We start from the raw sequence: 15,876 nt of genomic DNA, 5'->3' as shown, positions 1-15,876 counted from the left end.
AAAAGTTCGGGTCACTACAGTACCTACCCGTTAAATAAATTTCGTCCCGAAATTTTAATCTGTTGAAGGTGTTGACGAATCTTCTGGAAATAGATGCGGGTATTTCTTCTTCATCTGATCTTCATGCTCCCAGGTGAACTCAGGTCCTCTACGAGCATTCCATCGAACCTTAACAATTGGTATCTTGTTTTGCTTAAGTCTTTTAACCTCACGATCCATTATTTCAACGGGTTCTTCGATGAATTGGAGTTTTTCGTTGATTTGGATTTCATCTAACGGAATAGTGAGATCTTCTTTAGCAAAACATTTCTTCAAATTCGAGACGTGGAAAGTGTTATGTACAGCCGCGAGTTGTTGAGGTAACTCAAGTCGGTAAGCTACTGGTCTGACACGATCAATAATCTTGAATGGTCCAATATACCTTGGATTTAATTTCCCTCGTTTACCAAATCGAACAACGCCTTTCCAAGGTGCAACTTTAAGCATGACCATCTCTCCAATTTCAAATTCTATATCTTTTCTTTTAATGTCAGCGTAGCTCTTTTGTCGACTTTGGGCGGTTTTCAACCGTTGTTGAATTTGGATGATCTTCTCGGTAGTTTCTTGTATAATCTCCGGACCCGTAATCTGTCTATCCCCCACTTCACTCCAACAAATCAGAGACCTGCACTTTCTACCATAAAGTGCTTCAAATGGCGCCATCTCAATGCTTGAATGGTAGCTGTTGTTGTAGAAAAATTCTGCTAACGGTAGATGTCGATCCCAACTGTTTCCGAAATCAATAACACATGCTCGTAGCATGTCTTCAAGCGTTTGTATCGTCCTTTCGCTCTGCCCATCAGTTTGTGGATGATAGGCAGTACTCATGTCTAGACGAGTTCCTAATGCTTGCTGTAATGTCTGCCAGAATCTTGAAATAAATCTGCCATCCCTATCAGAGATAATAGAGATTGGTATTCCATGTCTGGAGACGACTTCCTTCAAATACAGTCGTGCTAACTTCTCCATCTTGTCATCTTCTCTTATTGGCAGGAAGTGTGCTGATTTGGTGAGACGATCAACTATTACCCAAATAGTATCAAAACCACTTGCAGTCCTTGGCAATTTAGTGATGAAATCCATGGTAATGTTTTCCCATTTCCATTCTGGGATTTCGGGTTGTTGAAGTAGACCTGATGGTTTCTGATGCTCAGCTTTGACCTTAGAACACGTCAAACATTCTCCTACGTATTTAGCAACATCGGCTTTCATACCCAGCCACCAAAAATGTTTCTTGAGATCCTTGTACATCTTCCCCGTTCCAGGATGTATTGAGTATCTGGTTTTATGAGCTTCTCTAAGTACCATTTCTCTCATATCTCCAAATTTTGGTACCCAAATCCTTTCAGCCCTATACCGGGTTCCGTCTTCCCGAATATTAAGATGCTTCTCCGATCCTTTGGGTATTTCATCCTTTAAATTTCCCTCTTTTAAAACTCCTTGTTGCGCCTCCTTTATTTGAGTAGTAAGGTTATTACGAATCATTATATTCATAGATTTTACTCGAATGGGTTCTCTGTCCTTCCTGCTCAAGGCATCGGCTACCACATTTGCCTTCCCCGGGTGGTAACGAATCTCAAAGTCGTAATCATTCAATAATTCAATCCACCTACGCTGCCTCATATTCAGTTGTTTCTGATTAAATATGTGTTGAAGACTTTTGTGGTCGGTATATATAATACTTTTGACCCTATATAAGTAGTGCCTCCAAGTCTTTAATGCAAAAACAACCGCGCCTAATTTCAAATCATGCGTCGTATAATTTTGTTCGTGAATCTTCAATTGTCTAGACGCATAAGCAATCACCTTCGTTCGTTGCATTAATACACAACCGAGACCTTGCTTTGATGCGTCACAATAAATCACAAAATCATCATTCCCTTCAGGCAATGACAATATAGGTGCCGTAGTTAGCTTTTTCTTCAATAACTGAAACGCTTTCTCTTGTTCATCATTCCATTCAAATTTCTTCCCTTTATGCGTTAATGCAGTCAAGGGTTTTGCTATTCTGGAAAAGTCTTGGATGAACCTTCTGTAGTAACCAGCTAGTCCTAAAAACTGGCGTATGTGTTTCGGAGTTTTCGGGGTTTCCCACTTTTCAACAGTTTCTATCTTTGCCGGATCCACCTTAATACCTTCTTTGTTCACTATGTGACCGAGGAATTGAACTTCTTCCAACCAAAATGCACACTTTGAAAACTTAGCGTACAATTCTTCCTTCCTCAATACTTCTAACACCTTTCTCAAATGTTCACCGTGTTCTTGATCATTCTTTGAGTAAATAAGTATGTCATCAATGAAAACAATGACAAACTTGTCAAGGTATGGTCCACACACTCGGTTCATAAGGTCCATGAACACAGCTGGTGCATTAGTTAAACCAAACGGCATGACCATAAACTCATAATGACCGTAACGTGTTCTGAAAGCAGTCTTTGGAATATCATCTTCTTTCACCCGCATTTGATGATACCCGGAACGTAAGTCAATCTTTGAATAAACAGACGAGCCTTGTAGTTGATCAAATAAGTCATCGATTCTCGGTAGTGGGTAGCGGTTCTTGATGGTAAGTTTGTTCAACTCTCGGTAGTCGATACACAACCTGAATGTACCATCTTTCTTCTTGACAAACAAAACAGGAGCTCCCCACGGTGATGTGCTTGGTCGAATGAAACCACGCTCTAAAAGTTCTTGTAATTGGCTTTGTAGTTCTTTCATCTAGCTGGGTGCGAGTCTGTAAGGAGCACGAGCTATTGGTGCAGCTCCTGGTACAAGATCTATTTGAAATTCAACAGATCGATGTGGGGGTAATCCCGGTAATTCTTTCGAAAATACATCGGGAAATTCTTTTGCAATGGGAACATCATTGATGCTCTTTTCTTCAGTTTGTACTTTCTCGACGTGTGCTAGAACAGCATAGCAACCTTTTCTTATTAGTTTTTGTGCCTTCAAATTACTAATAAGATGTAGCTTCGTGTTGCCCTTTTCTCCGTACACCATTAAGGGTTTTCCTTTTTCTCGTATAATGCGAATTGTATTTTTGTAACAAACGATCTCTGCTTTCACTTCTTTCAACCAGTCCATACCGATTATCACATCAAAACTCCCTAACTCTACTGGTATCAAATCAATCTTAAATGTTTCGCTAACCAGTTTAATTTCTCGATTCCGACATATATTATCTGCTGAAATTAATTTACCATTTGCTAATTCGAGTAAAAATTTACTATCCAAAGGCGTCAATGGACAACTTAATTTAGCACAAAAATCTCTACTCATATAGCTTCTATCCGCACCCGAATCAAATAAAACGTAAGCAGATTTATTGTCAATAAGAAACGTACCCGTAACAAGCTCCGGGTCTTCTTGTGCCTCTGCCGCATTAATATTGAAAACTCTTCCGCGGCCTTGTCCATTCGTGTTCTCCTGGTTCGGGAAATTTCTAATAATGTGGCCCGGTTTTCCACATTTATAACAAACTACATTGGCATAACTTGCTCCGACACTACTTGCTCCGCCATTACTCGTTCCGACACCATTTGTTCCTTTCGTTCTATTAACCCCTGGTCCGTAGACCTCACACTTTGCCGCGCTATGACCATTTCTTTTACACTTGTTGCAAAATTTGGTGCAGAACCCCGAGTGATTCTTTTCACACCTTTGGCATAGCTGCTTCTGATTGTTGTTGTTGTTGCGGTTATTATTGTTGTTGGGATGATTGTTGTAGTTGTTGTTGTTGTTGTTGTTGTTGTTGTTGTTGTTGTTGTTGGGCCGTTTGTTGTAGTTGCGATTGATGTTGCGATTGTTGGGATAATTGTTGCGATTATTGTTGTAATTGCTGTTGTTGTTGTATTGGTGATTCTTATCACCGTTTTCCTCCCACTTTCTTTTGACTTGCTTCACATTGGCCTCTTCAGCAGTCTGTTCTTTAATTCTTTCTTCAATCTGGTTCACGAGTTTGTGAGCCATTCTACATGCCTGTTGTATGGAGGCGGGCTCGTGTGAACTTATATCTTCTTAGATTCTTTCCGGTAATCCTTTCACAAACGCGTCGATCTTCTCTTCCTCATCTTCGAATGCTCCCGGACACAATAGGCACAATTCTGTGAATCGTCTTTCGTACGTGGTAATATCAAATCCTTGGGTTCGTAACCCTCTAAGTTCTGTCTTGAGCTTATTGACCTCGGTTCTGGGACGGTACTTCTCGTTCATCAAGTGCTTGAATGCTGACCACTGTAGTGAGTACGCATCGTCTTGTCCCACTTGCTCTAGATAGGTATTCCGCCATGTTAACGCAGAACCTGTGAAGGTATGCGTAGCGTACTTTACTTTGTCCTCTTCAGTACACTTACTTATGGCAAACACCGATTCGACCTTCTCGGTCCACCGTTTCAATCCGATCGGTCCTTCGGTTCCATCAAATTCCAAAGGTTTGCAGGCAGTGAATTCTTTGTAGGTGCATCCTACACGATTTCCTGTACTGCTAGATCCAAGGTTATTGTTGGTATGTAGCGCAGCCTGTACTGCGGCTATGTTTGAAGCTAGAAAAGTACGGAATTCCTCTTCTTTCATATTCACGGTGTGTCGAGTAGTCGGTGCCATTTCCTTCAAAATAGTTAAATGGAACAAGTTAATCATACAGAATATTAAGAGTAGTTAATAGTATTTCGTAGCATAATATGAACTCATTTATAAAAGCTTTTTCTTCATATTAGCGTTTTATAAGTTTAAATTCGGGTAGTACCTACCCGTTAAGTTCATACTTAGTAGCTAATATACAATTCAACTACTACAATTCTATATGAAAAACTGATTATAATAATATTTCGCGTTCAAACTTTTACACAATATTTTACAAACTTACAATACCGCTTATTTTACATATAGCATGAAATATAGCACACAATAAATTAGATACAAGATGGTTGTGAAGATAATTCTAGCTAGTACACAAGTCGTTCAGCAAAGGCAATAAAGACACGTAATTCATACGTCCAGAAACAAGTCATGCATTCTGGTTTTACTAAGATTACTTCCCATCCTTGGTCTTGTGGAACATAACCGTTATGGCCGTTGATAAGACAGCGTGTTGTAACGTCGTCAAAGGGACGAGGGTTACGTAATGTCCAATAGTCCCGTAACAATCTAAAAACCTCATTTCTTACCCCAATTACCGACTCCGTCACTTGTGGGAACGTTTTGTTTAATAGTTGTAGCCCGATGTTCTTGTTCTCACTTTGGTGAGAAGCGAACATTACTAATCCGTAAGCATAACATGCTTCTTTATGTTGCATGTTAGCCGATTTTTCTAAATCACGAAGTCTAATATTCGGATATATTGAGTCAAAATAATTTCTTAACCCGTTGCGTAAAATAGCATTTGGGTTCCCCGCAATATATGCGTCAAAGTAAACACATCGTAACTTATGGGTTTCCCAATGTGATATCCCCCATCTTTCAAACGAAAGTCTCTTATAAACCAAGACATTCTTGGAACGTTCTTCGAATGTCTTACAAACTGATCTCGCCTTAAATAGTTGTGCCGAGGAATTCTGGCCGACTCTAGACAAGATTTCATCAATCATGTCTCCGGGTAGGTCTCTTAAAATATTGGATTGTCTATCCATTTTGTATTTTTTAAACTGTAAAATAGACAAGAGTTAGATTCATAAAAAAAATACTTATTAATACAAGCAATTTTTACATATATCATAAAGCATAAGAACACTATATTACATATATTACACCACACGAATACAACTATCTTATTCCGACTCGCTCGTTTCTTCTTCTTCGGTTTTGGTTCGTTTTGCCAAGTTTCTAGGGATATATGATGTTCCCCTAATACTAACTGACGTTTTCCACAACGGTTTAGAAAAACCTGGTGGTTTAGAGGTTCCCGGGTCATTGTTACAACTTAAGGACTTCGGGGGTTGACGATACATATAAAGTTCATCGGGGTTGGAATTAGATTTCTCTATTTTTATGCCCTTTCCCTTATTATTTTCTTTTGCCTTTTTAAATTCAGTTGGGGTAATTTCTATAACATCATCGGAATTCTCGTCGGAATCCGATTCATCGGAGAATTGGTAATCCTCCCAATATTTTGCTTCCTTGGCGGAAACACCATTGACCATAATTAACCTTGGTCGGTTGGTTGAGGATTTTCTTTTACTTAACCGTTTTATTATTTCCCCCACCGATTCTACTTCTTCATCCGGTTCCGATTCTTCTTCCGGTTCCGATTCTTCTTCCGGTTCCGACTCTTCTTCCGGTTCCTCTTCGGGAACTTGTGAATCAGTCCACGAATCATTCCAATTTACATTTGACTCTTCATTATTATTAGGTGAGTCAATGGGACTTGTTCTAGAGGTAGACATCTATCACATAATATCAAACACGTTAAGAGATTAATATATCACATAATATTCACATGTTAAAAATATATAGTTTCCAACAAAATTTGTTAAGCAATCATTTTTCAAGTAAACACGGTCGAAGTCCAGACTCACTAATGCATCCTAACAAACTCGATAAGACACACTAATGCAAAATTCTGGTTCTCTAAGACCAACGCTCGGATACCAACTGAAATGTCCCGTTCTTATTGATTAAAAACGTTCCATATTAATTGATTTCGTTGCGAGGTTTTGACCTCTATATGAGACGTTTTTCAAAGACTGCATTCATTTTAAAACAAACCATAACCTTTATTTCATCAATAAAGGTTTAAAAAGCTTTACATAGATTATCAAATAATGATAATCTAAAATATCTTGTTTACACACGACCATTACATAATGGTTTACAATACAAATATGTTACAACAAAATAAGTTTCTTGAATGCAGTTTTTACACAATATCATACAAGCATGGACTCCAAATCTCGTCCTTATTTAAGTATGCGACAGCGGAAGCTCTTAATAATCACCTGAGAATAAACATGCTTAAAACGTCAACAAAAATGTTGGTGAGTTATAGGTTTAACCTATATATATCAAATCATAATAATAGACCACAAGATTTCATATTTCAATACACATCCCATACATAGAGATAAAAATCATTCATATGGTGAACACCTGGTAACCGACATTAACAAGATGCATATATAAGAATATCCCCATCATTCCGGGACACCCTTCGGATATGATATAAATTTCGAAGTACTAAAGCATCCGGTACTTTGGATGGGGTTTGTTAAGCCCAATAGATCTATCTTTAGAGTTCGCGTCAATTAGGATGTCTGTTCCCTAATTCTTAGATTACCAGACTTAATAAAAAGGGGCATATTCGATTTCGATAATTCAACCATAGAATGTAGTTTCACGTACTTGTGTCTATTTTGTAAATCATTTATAAAACCTGCATGTATTCTCATCCCAAAAATATTAGATTTTAAAAGTGGGACTATAACTCACTTTCACAGATTTTTACTTCGTCGGGAAGTAAGACTTGGCCACTGGTTGATTCACGAACCTATAACAATATATACATATATATCAAAGTATGTTCAAAATATAATTACAACACTTTTAATATATTTTGATGTTTTAAGTTTATTAAGTCAGCTGTCCTCGTTAGTAACCTACAACTAGTTGTCCACAGTTAGATGTACAGAAATAAATCGATAAATATTATCTTGAATCAATCCACGACCCAGTGTATACGTATCTCAGTATTGATCACAACTCAAACTATATATATTTTGGAATCAACCTCAACCCTGTATAGCTAACTCCAACATTCACATATAGAGTGTCTATGGTTGTTCCGAAATATATATAGATGTGTCGACATGATAGGTCGAAACATTGTATACGTGTCTATGGTATCTCAAGATTACATAATATACAATACAAGTTGATTAAGTTATGGTTGGAATAGATTTGTTACCAATTTTCACGTAGCTAAAATGAGAAAAATTATCCAATCTTGTTTTACCCATAACTTCTTCATTTTAAATCCGTTTTGAGTGAATCAAATTGCTATGGTTTCATATTGAACTCTATTTTATGAATCTAAACAGAAAAAGTATAGGTTTATAGTCAGAAAAATAAGTTACAAGTCGTTTTTGTAAAGGTAGTCATTTCAGTCGAAAGAACGACGTCTAGATGACCATTTTAGAAAACATACTTCCACTTTGAGTTTAACCATAATTTTTGGATATAGTTTCATGTTCATAATAAAAATCATTTTCTCAGAATAACAACTTTTAAATCAAAGTTTATCATAGTTTTTAATTAACTAACCCAAAACAGCCCGCGGTGTTACTACGACGGCGTTAATCCGGTTTTACGATGTTTTTCGTGTTTTCAGGTTTTAAATCATTAAGTTAGCATATCATATAGATATAGAACATGTGTTTAGTTGATTTTAAAAGTCAAGTTAGAAGGATTAACTTTTGTTTGCGAACAAGTTTAGAATTAACTAAACTATGTTCTAGTGATTACAAGTTTAAACCTTCGAATAAGATAGCTTTATATGTATGAATCGAATGATGTTATGAACATCATTACTACCTTAAGTTCCTTGGATAAACCTACTGGAAAAGAGAAAAATGGATCTAGCTTCAACGGATCTTTGGATGGCTCGAAGTTCTTGAAGCAGAATCATGACACGAAAACAAGTTCAAGTAAGATCATCACTTGAAATAAGATTGTTATAGTTATAGAAATTGAACCAAAGTTTGAATATGATTATTACCTTGTATTAGAATGATAACCTACTGTAAGAAACAAAGATTTCTTGAGGTTGGATGATCACCTTACAAGATTGGAAGTGAGCTAGCAAACTTGAAAGTATTCTTGATTTTATGTAACTAGAACTTTTGGAATTTATGAAGAACACTTAGAACTTGAAGATAGAACTTGAGAGAGATCAATTAGATGAAGAAAATTGAAGAATGAAAGTGTTTGTAGGTGTTTTTGGTCGTTGGTGTATGGATTAGATATAAAGGATATGTAATTTTGTTTTCATGTAAATAAGTCATGAATGATTACTCATATTTTTGTAATTTTATGAGATATTTCATGCTAGTTGCCAAATGATGGTTCCCACATGTGTTAGGTGACTCACATGGGCTGCTAAGAGCTGATCATTGGAGTGTATATACCAATAGTACATACATCTAAAAGCTGTGTATTGTACGAGTACGAATACGGGTGCATACGAGTAGAATTGTTGATGAAACTGAACGAGGATGTAATTGTAAGCATTTTTGTTAAGTAGAAGTATTTTGATAAGTGTATTGAAGTCTTTCAAAAGTGTATAAATACATATTAAAACACTACATGTATATACATTTTAACTGAGTCGTTAAGTCATCGTTAGTCGTTACATGTAAGTGTTGTTTTGAAACCTTTAGGTTAACGATCTTGTTAAATGTTGTTAACCCAATGTTTATAATATCAAATGAGATTTTAAATTATTATATTATCATGATATTATCATGTATGAATATCTCTTAATATGATATATATACATTAAATATCTTTACAACGATAATCGTTACATATATGTCTCGTTTAAAAATCATTAAGTTAGTAGTCTTGTTTTTACATATGTAGTTCATTGTTAATATACTTAATGATATGTTTACTTATCATAGTATCATGTTAACTATATATATCCATGTATATGTCATCATATAGATTTTACAAGTTTTAACGTTCGTGAATCACCGGTCAACTTGGGTGGTCAATTGTCTATATGAAACATATTTCAATTAATCAAGTCTTAACAAGTTTGATTGCTTAACATGTTGGAAACATTTAATCATGTAAATATAAATCTTAATTAATATATATAAACATGGAAAAGTTCGGGTCACTACAGACCTCACAATTGAGAATCCGGAAAATATTCAGGAACGGTTCGTAGATCCTGAACCATTAAACTTTCCTCCGGAGCCACCAATCATTCAAACAGAGATTGTTGAGGAACGAACCATTAAATCAGAATCATCTAGTGATACCGATTCAACAAATTCAATTATGGAGAATCTGGAACCTTTAAGTATGGAAGACCGAATGAGAGCTAAACGCACTGGCCAAGGTTACGCAATTACTCATCCAGACATTAATGCGCCAGATTATGAAATCAAAGGACAAATTCTACACATGGTGACTAATCAATGCCAATTTAGTGGTGCGCCGAAGGAAGATCCAAATGAACATCTACGTACCTTTAATAGGATCTGCACACTATTTAAAATCCGAGAAGTGGAGGATGAACAGATATATCTCATGTTATTTCCCTGGACTTTAAAGGGAGAAGCCAAAGATTGGTTGGAATCGTTACCTGAAGGGGCGATCGATACATGGGACGTTTTAGTTGACAAATTTCTTAAACAATTCTTTCCTGCATCTAAAGCCGTAAGACTTCAAGCAGAAATTGTTACGTTCACACAGAAACCAAATGAAACTCTATATGAGGCGTGGACTAGATATGGAAAGTTGTTAAGAGGATGTCCGCAACATGGTTTAGACACCTGTCAAATAGTACAAATATTCTACCAAGGATGCGACATCACTACAAGAAAAGACATAGATATAGCAGCTGGTGGTTCTATTATGAAGAAAACCGAAACTGATGCTTACAAAATTATTGATAATACTGCTTCCCACTCACATGAGTGGCACCAAGAAAAAGACATCGTTAGATCATATAAAGCAGCTAGAGCCGATTCTAGACATGACTTAGATTCCATTTCCGCAAAGATAGATGCTGTGGAGAGACGAATGGAAAAGTTGACTAAAGATATTCACTCAATACGAATTAGTTGTGAGCAGTGTGGAGGACCACATTTGACAAAAGATTGTCTCAGTATTGAATTAACAATGGAACAAAGAGAGAATATTTCATACATAAACCAAAGGCCTGGAAATAATTATCAGAATAATTATCAACCGCCAAGACCGATTTACAATCAAAACCAGAATTATAACAGAAATATTTCATACAACAACCAACAAGGTCCTAGCAATCAACAAGTATCCAATAATACTTATAATCAGCAAAGACCTAATTTTCAAAACAAACCACCACAACAAACCGATGATAAAAAGCCGAATTTAGAAGATATGATGACGAAGCTAGTTGAAACTCAAACGCAGTTTTTCACATCTCAGAAACAAACCAATGAACAAAATGCTCAAGCATTTAGAAATCAACAAGCTTCTATTCAAAATCTGGAACAAGAAGTGAGTAACCTAGCAAGGTTAATAGGTGAAAGAAAACCGGGAAGTCTACCTAGTGATACAAATGCTAACCTCCGGAGTGAAACAGCTAAAGCCATTACCACAAGAAGTGGCACAACACTTAAACCACCTGAAATACCTGTAACTTCTGATGAAGCCATTCCTACTCCACAAGAACCACAACCTGATCAAGATAAGGAAAAAGAACCGGTAGTTGAAAAGGTTAATGAAGATAACACAGTTAAGGATAAACCTTATGTTAAACCATACCAACCACCACTTCCTTACCTGAGTAAAATGAAGAAAGAGAAACTTGAAGCCGAGCAATCCAAATTCTTGGATATGTTTAAACAGATAAATGTAAATCTTCCTTTCATTGATGTGATTTCAGGAATGCCTAGATATGCTAAATTCTTGAAAGATCTAATTTCAAATAGAAAGAAAATGGAAGAACTCTCGGCTGTTACTATGAATGCTAATTGTTCAGCAGTGCTGTTGAATAAGATACCAGAAAAATTATCTGATCCAGGAAGTTTCACAATTCCATGTTTTCTGGGTAGTCTTAGTTCAATAGAAGCATTGGCAGACTTAGGTGCTAGTATAAATGTAATGCCGTATTCACTATACACTAAACTAGACCTTGGAGAATTGAAACCAACCAGAATAAGCATACAACTAGCCGATAGATCAATAAAATACCCTAGAGGGATAATGGAGAACATGCTAGTTAAAGTTGGTACTTTAGTATTTCCAGTAGATTTTGTTGTTTTGGACATGGAAGAAGATTCTCAAGTTCCTCTCATATTAGGAAGACAATTCTTAAACACGGCTAAAGCAATGATAGACGTGTTCGGTAAGAAACTGACCCTAAGTATAGAGGATGAGAGTGTTACCTTTTCAGTTGATAGAGCAATGCAACAACCACAATCTGCAGATGATACATGTTATTATATTCAAACTATAGATGCACATGCAGAATTATTAGAAGAATTTCCAGAATTACAAGGAACAGGAGAATGTTCTTTAGGAGAAGGTAATGAACCAATTGATGAAGCTGAAATGTTAGCTACACTTATAGCTAATGGATATGAACCAACAACAGAAGAAATTCAAATGCTAAAAGAAGAAGACAGATATCGATACAAATCATCGATAGAAGAACCTCCGAAATTAGAGTTAAAGCCACTTCCAAACCATTTGGAATACGCTTATTTACATGGTGAATCTGAATTACCTGTAATAATATCGTCTTCTCTTACTGAAAATGAGAAATCACAACTCATTTCTGTGTTGAAAGCTCATAAACCAGCCATTGCATGGAAGATTCATGATATTAAAGGAATAAGTCCTTCGTATTGCACACATAAAATCTTTATGGAAGAAGGTCATAAAACGTATGTGCAACGCCAACGAAGACTAAATCCTAATATGCAAGATGTAGTTAAGAAAGAGATTATTAAACTGCTAGATGCAGGTTTGATATATCCAATTTCTGATAGTCCATGGGTAAGCCCAGTTCAATGCGTGCCGAAGAAGGGTGGCATGACTGTCATTACAAATGAGAAAAATGAGCTTATTCCTACTAGGACTGTAACAGGATGGCGTGTGTGTATTGATTATAGAAAATTAAATGACGCCACCAGAAAAGATCACTTTCCCTTACCTTTCATAGATCAAATGTTGGAAAGATTAGCCGGAAATAGTTACTATTGTTTTCTAGATGGATTTTCCGGATATTTTCAAATTCCAATAGCACCCGAGGACCAAGAGAAAACCACATTCACGTGCCCTTATGGTACTTTTGCTTACAAACGCATGCCATTTGGACTTTGCAACGCCCCTGCAACCTTTCAAAGGTGTATGATGGCGATTTTTCACGACATGATAGAAGAATGCATGGAAGTATTCATGGATGACTTTTCAGTCTTCGGTGATACATTTAAATCATGTCTAGTTAATCTGGAACGAATGCTAATTAGATGTGAACAATCAAATCTAGTTCTTAATTGGGAGAAATGCCATTTCATGGTTAAAGAAGGCATCGTTCTTGGACATAAAATTTCAAAAGAAAGAATTGAAGTGGATAGAGCTAAAGTAGATGTAATTGCTAAACTTCCACATCCCACCAATGTTAGAGGAGTTAGGAGTTTTTTAGGGCATGCCGGTTTTTACCGACGTTTCATAAAAGATTTTTCTAAAATTGCCACTCCTATGAATAAACTCCTAGAAAAGGATGCGCCATTCATCTTTTCAGATGAGTGTATCAAATCTTTTAATATTCTTAAAGAGAAACTCACTAATGCGCCGATCATGATAACACCAAATTGGAATCTACCATTTGAACTAATGTGCGATGCAAGTGATTTTGCAATGGGAGCCGTTTTAGGACAAAGGATTGAAAAACGATTTCAACCTATATATTATGCTAGTAAGACATTACAAGGAGCACAAATGAACTATACAACTACTGAAAAAGAACTCCTTGCTATTGTCTTTGCTTTTGACAAATTTCGATCATATCTCGTTCTAGCAAAAACGGTGGTCTATACCGACCATTCTGCTCTTAGATACCTATTTTCAAAACAAGATGCTAAACCAAGATTAATCCGTTGGATCTTACTCTTACAAGAGTTTGATATTGAAATCCGAGATAAAAGAGGAGCAGAAAATCTCGCCGCTGATCATCTTTCTCGTCTTGAAAATCCCGAATTAGAAGTTCTAAATGAATCAGCTATACAAGACAACTTTCCTGATGAATATCTATTGAAAATAGATTATAAAGAAATCCCATGGTTTGCAGACTATGCAAACTACTTAGTTTGTGGATTCCTTGAAAAAGGATTATCGTACCAAAGACGAAAGAAATTCTTCAGTGATATAAAACACTATTTTTGGGAAGATCCACATCTGTTTAAAAGTTGTCCCGATGGAATAATACGCCGATGTGTATTTGGAGATGAAGCTAGTAAAATATTAAACCATTGTCACACAGGACCAATAGGAGGGCATTATGGGCCTCAACTAACAGCAAGAAAAGTTTATGATGCTGGATTCTATTGGCCAACAATTTACAAAGACGCACACCTTCTTTGCAAATCCTGTGATGCATGTCAAAGGGCCGGAAAAATAAGTCAACGTGATGAAATGCCACAAAATGTCATCCAAGTATGTGAAGTATTTGACATTTGGGGTATTGACTTTATGGGTCCATTTCCAAAATCTCATAATAATCTATATATACTCGTAGCCATTGATTATGTATCTAAATGGGCGGAAGCACAAGCTCTCCCAACTAACGATGCACGAGTTGTAGTCAACTTTTTAAAACGTCTTTTTGCAAGGTTTGGAACACCGAAAGCTTTAATAAGTGATCGGGGTACTCATTTCTGTAATAATCAACTTGAGAAAGTTCTTAAAAGATATGGAGTAACTCATAAAATCTCCACCGCATATCATCCACAAACAAGTGGACAAGTTGAAAATACCAACCGAGCTTTAAAACGTATTCTAGAGAAAACCGTAGGATCAAATCCGAAGGAATGGTCCATTAAATTGGAGGATGCACTCTGGGCTTTTAGAACAGCCTACAAAACTCCAATTGGAACCACACCTTTTAGACTTGTTTATGGAAAAGCATGTCATCTTCCAGTAGAAATTGAACACAAAGCATTTTGGGCTTTGAAGACATGTAATCTTGATTTACATGAAGCTGGACGTCTACGATTAAGTCAACTAAACGAATTAGAAGAATTAAGACATGAAGCATACGAAAATTCGTTAATCTATAAAGAAAGAACGAAGAAATGGCATGATAAAAGAATCAGAAGTTCAAAAGAATTTAAAGAAGGAGACATAGTTCTTCTTTTCAATTCACGATTCAAGCTATTTCCTGGAAAATTGAAATCAAGATGGTCTGGACCATTCATAGTCAAAAGAGTTTTCCCATACGGAACGATAGAATTAATAAATTCAAATGGGATTGAATTTAAAGTTAATGGTCACAGAGTTAAACATTACATACATGGTCCGATGGAAGTCGACAACGAAGTTAATCACAATTTCGACACCACAGCTAACTAAGTGTGGGGAGAATCAAGTCTTTAAAGGATAATATGTATTTCTGTTAGAGTTAGATTGTCTGTTTTCGTGTAGTTCTCGAAAATGGAACCCGAATGGTCTTTCCCTAGCAGACCCTAAAGAACTAGTCTTCTCCCCCCATTCTGAATTTTTTTTTTAGGTTTTTACAAAATGAAGACTGCCTGTGAACTAAACCATGGTCTAATGCTACACGCTTTGATCACTAAAAGAAATAATGACATACTACCAAGTGAAATAGTATCAGTAATCAGAGAAAGAATGGACGGAGTTAGAAAAGAATCCAGATGCGAAGATAATAAATTACAATTTGGTAAAGGAAAATCAAAATCCGCAGCGAAAAGAAGAGCACGACACCTAGAAAGATGTCACAAATGCGAAAAATGGTCACATGGAGGTAAATGTTCAAATAATCAAACCTATTCAAATACCGAATTTGTTACTTTATGCAGAGACGGACCGTTCATATGTTTAGAAGAAAAGACACTGAATGCTCGAGGTTACGCCTATGTAGCCATGGAAAACCAATTAAACCGACTA

This window comes from Rutidosis leptorrhynchoides, chromosome 3 (assembly GCF_046630445.1).
Source record: "Rutidosis leptorrhynchoides isolate AG116_Rl617_1_P2 chromosome 3, CSIRO_AGI_Rlap_v1, whole genome shotgun sequence".
NCBI classification, from domain to species: Eukaryota; Viridiplantae; Streptophyta; class Magnoliopsida; order Asterales; family Asteraceae; genus Rutidosis; species Rutidosis leptorrhynchoides.
The sequence above is the reverse complement of the archived record's forward strand: the minus strand, read 5'-3'. Positions refer to the sequence as shown.